We start from the raw sequence: 11,363 nt of genomic DNA, 5'->3' as shown, positions 1-11,363 counted from the left end.
CTACTGTTTAACAAAGTTAAAGTAAAAATTGTCTTATTTCCCTAAAAGGGCTATTTCTATTATTAAGCAGGCACAACTTAACAAAATAAAAGAGTTCCTGTGCCTCAACACAATACCTCTCATTATTTGCTGTGTACTGGCAAAGTGAATAATTGTTATTTTCATGCACCCCATTATTGGTTGGTAGTGAGGAGTGTTGATTTGTATAAGCTTGGCTTAACCATACTAAATGGGCATATAGCCCTGCTCCCCATGACCGCCGTGCATGGGACCGGACCTTGGTCTTATTAAAAAAAAAAAAAGTGGCCCTACAGCATTTCTAGTTGAGGACCACTGAACTACAGTATTCTCAATTTGAGAATGGAAAAGTGGCGCCATCTTGTGGTAATAAAGTGAAACACATGTTTTACATTCACTGAAACCTGCACATTCACGTCCTTTAATCACGAAATCAAATACAGCGATAATGTTAGAGAAAATGTCAAGAATTAAATGTTTGTCTGCCTGTCTGTCTGTTTGTCTGTCTGTCTGCCTGTCTGTCTCAAATGAAGACGGAGAACCATGGAAAGTATACACATCTAACTAACTGCTTCATATCCGAAAAAAAAAATCCAGAAAAAATGGGTAAACGCTGCGCTGGTTAATATTATGAATAGCTTTTCCCCATCTTCCATCCATCTATTTTCTGATCCGCTTATTCTCACAAGGGTCACGCTGGGGCCAATCCCAGCCGTCTTCGGGCAATCGGTGGAATACACCCTGAATCGGTTGCCAGCAAATCGCAGGGCACACATAGATAAACAAGCATCCGTGCTCACAGTCACACTTAGGGACAATTTAGAGTGTTCCATCAACCTGCCACGCATGATCATGGCCTTTATGTGGAGGAGAAAGAATACAGAATGTGCCTGTGAGAATTCTTTAATGATGTGTCGAAAAGGAATTGCTCCTCCTTTTTAAAAAAAAAAAAAAAATGTATATATATATATATATATATATATGATAGAAAGCACTGGAATTTCTTCCAAAATCCATCCTTTGGAATCTATAAGTTAAATCTTGGTTTCATCAAGCCATAGCACATTTTCCCAATTCCATTTGTAATATTTTGTGATGGTTTGATGAAATTAAGGTTTAACTTTTTGGCCCCAATTCCGCATCATCATCCTCTTCAAAGGAACACTGTACCTACAGTGAAGTGTAGTGGTAGCAGCATCATGTTTCAGGTTGTCATCTGGAACTGGGGCTTTGGTGAAGATGGGGTGGGGGGAGGGGGATTATGAACAGTTTGAAATAGCAGCCAGAGTTAGCTCAAAACCTCCAGGCCTCTACTGGAAAGCATCCAAAAATTGTCAGGAAAAGCCTACTACAACTGAGATGAACTTTATCTCGTGTTATTCAAAAACATGAGTGACAGATGTATGCTGACTCCCATTTAACGTGAGTTTGAATGTGATGGGTTCATTCTGAATAAAGCCACATTTTGCTTAAACTGTCTTCACACTTTTACATCATGATTTCATTTTCTTATTTTTACTTTCTTTCACGAAAAGAATTAGTTTTTCAGTTAATGTGAGAGGTTATAGGTCATATTCTAGTGGGATAAGTTGACAAACACTTTCACTTGGTCTCCGTTTTTATATCACAAAACCTGGCATTTGAGCAAGGATGTGTTGACTTTTATAAGCCACTGTGTGCACTTGATACCTTTGAGGAGATTTCATAAACCGTATAGGCTGCGGCTCATTAAGCACGCGACCGCATTAATTCGGCTGCTCCTTCTTCCCTTCCTGCATATGTTCTGAGAGTATATTTTGTGAATGTGTACTTTGTGTGAGTGGTTCCTGCAGTCCTACTCGAGAGGAGTGGCTAAAATAAGGTCACCATTCAAGTTCCATCGGAAGCCTTGTTGGAAGCTCTCCTTAGGTTTAATCAGTTTGGCCAGCACCTCCTATACTCACACTGTGCATGTGTGTATGACTGCGTGTGTGGGTGTGTGTCCACAGCTCTTCTTTCATGACAAGTGTGTCCAAGTCCCCTCGCGGGGCCGCCATTCTCTGCAAAGACGCTAATGTGAAGCGATAGGACAGCCAGTGGCGTTCTGCTCTCAGGGGACCCGCATTGTGATGGAGACCCAGCAGTCTGGCTCAGAGTGGACGACAATAGTCGAAGCGACCTCAAAAGGACCAGGCTTTTTCCCTTGTTCGGGTGTCTAATGCAATCGCTTTTATTCGACCCTCGGTCGGTTTATTTGGCCTCTCAGTGTTTCCGCTCTTACATAAACACGCTCAAACAAAATCAGGCACATTTTGCCATGCAAGAACAATCAGGAAGATTTTGTTTGTTGTTTTATTCTGAGGCCACTGGAGACAAAAGAGCACCAATGAATTCAATCTTCAACTATGTCACAAAATTGTGCATTCAAACTTTAGCTTGCAGGAGCGGTGTCAAGGTCATTTTAGTTCCGGGGCCCCAATCTCAAACAGGCCAGACCCATATAAATAACGATTCCAAAATGTTCCCATTGTGTTCGTGCAAATAATGACATGTGCATTTTGAAAATATAGACATTAGTTGATGTTTATATAGTTGCAAATCATATGAGTCGTATGAGCACAATTTCAACAGCGTCCCTGTTTGCATTTACATATGAAGCACTTATAGATCACAGTGGATCTAAATAAAGTAGCCCTCAAGGACCACATGAGTAACCCACAGACCTATTCTAGAAATAGCTTTCCACTGATGGGACATTGTGATTTTCTAGGAATATTGTAGACATGATCGTTTGAAAATGTAAACAACGGCAGCAATTTATAGAAATAAAGTGTTACTTCTCGATCTTTATCCATTTCCTAATTATTGTGAGAAATCATTCAAATGGGCACGATGATCGACTGGTTAGCACGTCGGCCTCACAGTACAGAGGTGCAGGGTTCGATTCTGGCCCCGGCCGTTCTGCGTGGAGTTTCCATGTCCTCTCCATGCCCGTGCGGGTTTTCTCCAAGTACTCTAGTTTCCTCCCACATTCCAAAAACACATACGGTAGGTTAATTGAACGATCTAAAATGTCTGTAGGTGTGAGCGTGAGCGTGAATGTTTGTCTTTGTGTGCCCTTTGTGTCTTCACTTGAAAATCAATTAAGTATACTGGTCAGCAGCAGTGGTTACTAGATATCTTAATGTGTAGCATCCTAACTTCGGACGCTGGCGACTTGGTATGAAATCCTGATCAGGGTGTACGGTAGCTTCCAGTTTGGTCCCTTGGCCACAACCTTTATACTGTTTACCATTTCCCAGTGGGTGGGTTGTGTCAAGAAGCGCATTTGGTGTAAAAACTGTGCCATTGCTGTGGCAATTGCTGACTGAAAGGGATTAAGGTGAAAGCCAAATACCAACACTGCACAACAGTGAATTTGAATCAAGGATGGCTTTATGTGTCCGACAACATATTTTTGACGCAGATTTAAAAGATGGCTTTACTTTGTTTCTAACACATCAGGGTTTTGAGATTTTCCTTTTTTTGTTTTTAGGTTTGATTATTATTATTATTAATAATAATATTATTATTATTATTATTATTATTATTATTAAAACCTGTTGTGTCAGAAAAAAATGAGTGCAAATTCAGAATCGGTGCAAAAAAAAAAAAACTTCTAGGAATGTTTACCTCCATCTCTGACTTGGAAGTAGGAAACATTTTATGCAAACTAAAGTGGGAACTATTCACAAAGAAGTTGCAGTTGTCTGCCTATTTCTTAAATGTAAAATGAAAAATACATTCAAACTGTGGCAGAGCATTCGGTTTTCATTCTGAAAATTATTCCAAGGCTCCAGTAGGGATCAACAATCAAAAATCGTCACCACCAGCATCATTAATGAAAATGAGTGTGTCGTCCATGAATCTTGGCAGAGCCCCGCTCGCCTTCAGTATTCTCTGAGATAATGACATCATGCTTTTCGGCAGTTGAATGAGCACTCGTTGTAATGCCTTACCCTGGTCGCTTGGAGGCCCGTGTGATTGCGGTCGAATGTAAGTGAATGGATGCCTCCTATTCTGTCAAGCCAAACCTCATATGGGGAAGAATAAAGGATATTAGTCGATTTCAAAATAAACGTCAGAAGTTGTGATCCACGATTTGTGTTCACTTAACATGATTTAAGTTTAGCCCACTAATGTTGGTTTTGTTCCTCACTTTTTCGTCTAGGATTAGTCTGTCTGGGGAGAACAACAAACTCCACACAGTAAGGGCAGAATTGTGCATGTATGGAAAAAAAAATACTACGACTAAAAATAATCATCCATTTTCTAATCATCTTATCCTCACGAGGGTCACGGATGCACTGCAGCCTATCCCAGCAGTCTTTGGGCAGTAGGCGGGGCACACCCTGAACTGGTTGCCAGTCAATTGCAGGGCACACATAGACAAACAACCATTCACGCTCACGCTCACACCTCGGGACAATTTTGAGTCTTCAATCAGCCTGCCATGCATGTTTTTGGAATGTGGGAGGAAACCGGAGTGCCCATACAAAACCCACACAGGCATGGGGGGAACATGCAAACTCCACACAGGAAGGCCAGAGCCAGAATCGAACATTATACTTCTGCACTGTGAGGCGAATGTGCTAACCAGTCCCGCAGAACGTTGTGTCAAGTATAAAAACACAAGCTAAAACAAAAAAAAGATAATAATGACACCTTGACTCCGTTTACATGCAGTCAATACTAGGGTTGAGGTAAAAATTCTGGTTTCGGAAACATTCTGAATATACCGTCTACATGCCCTAGTAGATAGCATTACTCCCACATTTGGATAACCCAATTTTAACAGAATTGCACGAACGTTTTATACAAATAGACGGCATTTTTGCTTGTTACATTCTACCGTCAATGAAACACACTACAGTATATTCATGTCACAATGGCATGCACACAAATACTTCCTGTTCTACAAAGATTCCTTGGGAATAGAGCACGAGCATGTGCAATACACAAATCAATGTCCTGTTTTGGTTACCCAATATTCGGGTTACAAAACCGATAACCCAGGAGTCCTTTATAGACTTTTAAAAATCCAAATAAGGGCATATTAGGGTTTTTGCCGTGTTTAAATGGCCTTTAAAAATCTGAATCCTGTCAACATTCGTTTTTTTTAAAAGGGTTATTGACTGCATGTAAGGAGTCATTGACGCCAAATATAAATGCATTGGGGGAAAAAATGCTTATCAGGTTAACTTCCAATAAATGTTTGCCATGAAAAACAGGGGTTGAGTTATTCCCCTCCCCCCCATAAAAAAAAAACTAAACTGTTATGTTTGAAAAGTGCTAGAAACATTAAGTCTGATTGGTTGATTGATCATTCATTCAACTTATTCCTTGAAAGTGCCAAATATGTATGAAAAGTAAACGTTGGCATTCAAAAAAATGAAACAAAAAAATGTCTGGCTGCAGTTCAGCAGTAAATACCACACTCAATTTGGCGCACAAATTTGTAAAAACTAACTCCTAAAATGAGTCCCCCACCTGGCTACGTCCCGGCATTGTTTGTGCTTCTCCAAACTACACTCCTTCCCTCGCCGCAAAAGTTTTATTTTGAAAGCCGTACCCGGAAGCGAAGCGAGGTGCTTACCGCTCTTGGTCACGTGGTGCTGCAAGGCTGATGGAGGCTGAGCAGGGAGGAAGGAGGCGAGCCCCTCAGCTTCCGCGTCAGCATCCCTTCAAATAGCCGCTGTCACTTGTTCGCTGCAAGCACAGAGACCGACAACTGCGGGCCACAAAAAAAGGGCTCCAAATCAGATGTTTGTGTGTTAACATAGCAGCTGTCATCTTCCGTGGTGAACACAATCACGATGAGCGTTGAGAGTCGATAAAGGAGGTTTGGAGCCCGGCCAGGAAGCATAGCGATGTTCAAGGCGCCTCGTCCCGGGAGAAGTCATCCCAGAAGCTGGCTGCGAGATACGGAGATGCTCCTCTGAAGCACCGGCAGGTCGAGTGAGTACCCTTCAGTGTATTTTCTGCTTATCCGCACTAAAGACTAGTGGACTATTTATAAACGATTTGCCCCCTCCCTATGTGATCAATCAATCAATCAGTCGCTCCTTGGTTTTAAGTGCAGCATAGCCGCTTGGTCAGCCATGTGTGAAAGTTGCCTGACCAATTTGAAAATGGTGCACGCTCACCCCCTCCATCCGCAACTCCACTTTCCTTTTCCACCCCTCCCCTCTCGTGCACACACCCCCGGCGCATTGCACGCATGGCGGTTTTACATCATGCAGAGGATTGCAGCGCGAGATGTGATGAAGCTCGGCGAGAAAACTTTTGATCAAAGTCAGCGTGTGCCGCATATTACCGAGGGCCCAGAGTCAATGCGAGCCTAATTAATAAAGCCTTTGTCAGGGGGCTCCCCATCACAGACACTCATCGCTAATCCGCTCATGGCCCACGGGGAGTGGGCCGCCTTACATGGTGATGAGAGGAGCACTAGTCACACGAACAAACTGCAGTTGCTTATTATAAGTGTCCAAAAGGCCAAAATGACCTTTCAGTGTCTTTTCCATGGACTTTTCAAGACCAAACTTTTCACAGGTGTGCATGTATCGCATAACATTGGCAGCGTGATGGCCCGTCACCAGAGATTAGATTTGATTAGATTATATTTGTTTTTTTTCCTTCATTCCCTTCACCACTTTCACTTTTTAACATGAGAAATGTCACATTACAGTGTCATCAATTTCACCTTATAATGTGGTAAATTTCATAACGTTAGCAATGTTACATTAAAATGTGGCAAATTTGATCAAACAAAACTCAGATGAAGTGGTTTTCTAAGGTGTACATACTTTATGTAATGTAATATTGCTGTGTGCCTTGAAGAGGTGCATCCTAGTGAGTGACGTCAAACGTTGGAGTAGGTTAGTCTGGGTGTGAGCATCTGGGCATGAGGTGTGGCCTACAAGCAGCTCATTGCGAGTGTTCTCATTTTGGTTTTGTATTTGACTGTCTCGCTCAATAAGTGGCTGAAAGTGCATCAGCAACTGTGCCTCTCCTTGCCCATGTGCGAGTGGCATTAAAGTACCATAATTGCTCCTTTTTTCACTCAAGCATTGTAAGCACACAACCAAAACACTTATGTTCAATGCATTGTTTATTGGGCGGCCTGGTCATCTAGTTGTTAGCGCATCGGCCTCACAGTGCAGAGGTGCAGGGTTCGATTCCTGGCTCCGGCCTCCCTGTGAGGAGTTTGCATGTTCTCACCCTGCCTGCGTGGATTTTCTCCGGGAACTCCGGTTTCCTCCCACATTCCAAAAACATGCATGGCAGGCTGATTGAAGACTCAAAATTGTCCCTTGTTGTGAGTTTGAGTGCGGATGGTTGTTCGTCTGTGTGTCCTGCGATTGGGTACTACTGGTTCAGGGTGTCTTCGGGCCTACTGCCCGAAGATAGCTGGAATAGGCACCAGCACCCCCCGCGACTCTTGTGAGGATGAATCAGATTGGAAAATGGATGGATGAATGGATAGAATTGTTTATTGTAAAAGATCCATTTAGTGCTTGAGTTGTTAAAAGAGACATAGGAAGAGGACATTGAAAAGACAAACTATCCATGTGTCCCATTATACAACACAGACAGAGGACGCCACCTGAGCCCCCCCCCCCCCCAAAAAAAACCCATGTGTTGCCCATTTTACCTCGTTATATTGTTTATGTTGACCAAAGTACAAGTCTCGCCGTCGGGGCCACCTCTCTGATGACTAATATCAGCAATTATATATTTCACATGAGCTATGAAGCTGCAGCCCCTGTTTGGAATCCTGGGCAATGATGTTCACAGCATGCAGCACATCCACACTTTGCACAGAAGCGCCTCCTGTTCCCTGCTTGTTGTACAAACCGTCAACAATTGTCACCCTCGATATTCTTCCCGTGCGTCCGACATCAAGCGAGTGAGGGCAGAGTCAGCCTTCTGTCAAGGGGTAGAGAACAGTCAGATGCTCCCGACAGGGCATGGAACAACCCCTGTCGCTGTTGCACCTGAGGCGACAAGGACCAGAGTGCTCCTTTCTCTTTCATGCTGCCCTTGCTGTCTTCATCTCATAGATAAAGTAAGCAAGGGAGCGTGTGGTTGGAGCTGTATACAATTTTAGTTGCCTGCCCATGCATGCATCTAACATCGCTTTCATATACAGTAGCTACATGAAAAACTGTATAGTCTATGAAACGTCACACATGCATGATTTAATAATTAAACAGCTTTGTCACACTTGGCATCAGTGGAATGTCCATTGTACTACTGCTGCTTGCCTTTGCCACCTGAGGGCGGTATTAAACAGAAAATTATTGTACGGGGCATTTGTATAGTTGTATTGTCTCCTCGCAGAGGATAAGGAATATATAAACGTGAGTACTCTTATATTGAAGATCTCAGTGTGTTTCTGCACTGCGTGTTCGAAGGCTACATGTGGATTCCTCATTATGTGTAAGCATGAGCACCAAGCTAGCGCACTCAAGGTTAAGTGGTGTTGAAAAAAAACACAAAGTGTAATTCTCTCTGTTTCTTGTTCGGGTTGAACCCTCTTTGTGTTTGATTGTTCACTATTTGCCCAAGTGTTGCTTACTGTGACGTGAGTTGAGTCACTGCTACCAGACAGCACTTGTATCTCAAATTTATGCTTGCAAGGCTAAGCAAAATAAATACATAAATAAATCGTCTGAATGACAGCTCATATCTAAAATAGTCAGTCATCTATCTATCTATCTATCTATCTATCTATCTATCTATCTATCTATCTATCTATCTATCTATCCATCCACCCATCTCTATGTTTTATTAATTTGTATTTTGAAATGTAATGTGTTTTCTGAATCTTCAATTTATTCAGTGTCTTTTTGTATTCTAAAATGTAAATTTGTTTTGTGCAATGTAAAAGAGTTTCAGAGTTTGTGATTTTGTTTATGCTCCCCAGCCACTATACTTATGTGCTAAAATAGCGAAAGCAAATACACATTCCTGTGCTCTACTTTTGTACCCTCCTGTACAGTCCATATAATTTCTCACTTAAACACCAGTGCAGATGTTTATGGTACTTAGTCGGAATTTATGTAAGATAAGCATTTTATGACACGTCTCAGTCCAGAGTTGTGGTTTAAGTCGTGCTGTGAAGAACATATCTACTGGAAAGACTTCGGCCCAAAGGCGGACCTTTCAACACAAGTAACAAAAAGCTGTCTTTGCTTCTTAAGCTGTGCAGTGGTGAAAATAAAACTGCTGCATGTGCACCTTCTCCATATCACTGTGGTATACTGTATATCAGTCAGACAGGCGTGTCCTAGCCGGAAGTCTTAGTGCAGTGCCTTACACAGGCCTGTCGGCCAAGTTTTAGTGCTATAGATGTGGAAACCAACAGGCTCATGGCAACGGAATCATGTCTGCATGAAAAGCTCTCAATTATTAATGCTGAGCAGAGGCCAAGGAGGCAATGCAGAAGGCAAGTGAAGAAACAAGAATATTAACTCTGGCCACTAAACTTTCACTGTATGCCTCATGATCCCAGATAGTGTCACATTCTGAAAGATCTTATTCTGTCGCCTTGATTAGCTTGAAGCATTGGAGCATTATAAAATAGTGAGCATCAATATAGAAGACATTAATTAAGGGGAATGAAAATAATACTGTAAATTAAAAACACAATTGTCTTCTCGATACTGGCGGCAGACTTTGTGTTGTTACCTGGGCCTTCCATGGGAACGAATCCAATTTTTAATACCATCTCGTCGCCGTCATTAAAACGACCGATACAAAAACTCAAGTGGCAGCATGCAACTGTGTCATGTGCATTGTTTGGAGCAGTTCCCGATCAGTATTTGTCTAATAACATGACAAAAGCATAAATTATTTTTAGATGTATGACACTCACCACTGATGCCGATTACTAAACATGCAGACATGTTTCTTCCAGAAAAAGTTGGCTGGAACAAGTTACACTCAGAACAACCAATCGGAGGACAGGAAAATGTTGATGTCATCGAGGGCGAGCTTGCCGGCCTTGGGAGGAAAAACAGTCCCATTTCTAATCTAGTTTCAGTTTCATCGGCCAGCACTACTGATCCTGAGCAGATTAGATTCACATGGTAGCGCATTGAGGCTGAAGTCGGATGTTCCAAAAATACAACATCCGCAAACACGTACCGGAAGCGGTGCAGCAAAGAGAAACCCTACAAGATGAAAGGAAATTAGCGAATAGAATGCTGAGAATAAATGTAGAATTTTACGGAACCAATATTACAATTGAAATTATAAATCATGGGCCTAACAGGCTAAATGCATTCCGTCATTTTTAACTTATTGTCACAATACCAATAAAAAATACAAATGTGATTTCTGGTTTTTCTTGTCTATGTGGATTCTTAGTCATCCAGGTCATGATCATTTGCCAAAGTTAATTCGAAGCAGCTGGAATCTTTTTTTTAAATTTTTTTTTTGAGGGGGTTCTTAAAATGTTTAAATAAGACTTTGGCAACTATGCTGCGAGGCGAACCAAATGTAGGTCAGTGCTACCGATAGTAATTCTGCCAGCGAGAAGGCCTTGCTTTTCAAATCATGTTTAAATAATTAGAAAATCCACTCAAATTAATTTTCCGCATGTGATTCGCAAACTACGATAACACATGTTGCCACCCGCTTGGTCACTGGTGCTGCCTTTCATACACGCCACTGTGAACTGTACTACTCCCCTGTTCAATTAGCCCTCTCTTCACCCACATCCACAAATTCAGTGGTCCATGTTGATCGAGAAAACACTCTTTGGCAAGTTCCCAGCCCTTCTTCGTTCTCTACTCACCACGCATACCACCACCGATGCTCGCCACTCCAGCAGTTCTTATATCATCTTAAAAAAGTTCCCTGAGGGATACTGTTCATGATGGCCTCACCTGTTTTTAGCCTGTTCTCTTTTATTCACCACGTGCTATGATGGAATGTGATGCATTTTGTAAACTTGTAAGTATATGACATTGTGTGATTATTATCATTATTTGGATGTGTGTTTGATTTTTTTTTTTTACATTTTTGCTTTAATAATAATAATAATAATAATAATAATACATTACATTTATAAGCACCTTTCAAAACACTCAAGGACACTTTACAATCAAAACAAGAACAATAAAACCACAGATAAAATTACAAATAATAAAAGGAGAGATGAATTTAAACTGAATTTAGCGACTCTAAATAGTTGACCCCGGCAACATCGCCGCCGCAAGAAGCACCAGTTGACCCAGCCAGGCCGGCCAACATGCCGTGGTCCGCAGATCGGCCGCCGTTTCTGCCGCTGTCTCAGTGTGGCCGGCGGGGGGGCGCCC

The 11,363-nt window shown here is 42.0% G+C and overlaps 1 protein-coding gene across 3 annotated transcripts in view; it reads left to right on the top strand.

Annotated features, from left to right (window-relative positions):
- Positions 1-5,513: 5,513 nt before the first annotated feature.
- LOC109514968 (uncharacterized) overlaps positions 5,514-11,363 on the top strand; it is a 49,306-nt gene continuing 43,456 nt past the window's right edge. Inside the window, exon 1 of one of the 3 annotated variants that reach the window (XM_019868441.1) lies at positions 5,514-5,994. The gene's annotated coding sequence lies outside the window, so the exon portion shown is untranslated. The remainder of the gene's footprint in view (positions 5,995-11,363) is intronic. The other 2 variants (XM_019868438.1, XM_019868440.1) reach the window with 2 other exon arrangements.

Source organism: Hippocampus comes, unplaced genomic scaffold, assembly GCF_001891065.2.
Source record: "Hippocampus comes isolate QL1 unplaced genomic scaffold, H_comes_QL1_v1.1 scaffold41, whole genome shotgun sequence".
Classification (NCBI taxonomy): domain Eukaryota; kingdom Metazoa; phylum Chordata; class Actinopteri; order Syngnathiformes; family Syngnathidae; genus Hippocampus; species Hippocampus comes.
Note: the sequence above shows the minus strand (reverse complement) of the source record. Positions and strands in the feature narration are given on the sequence as shown.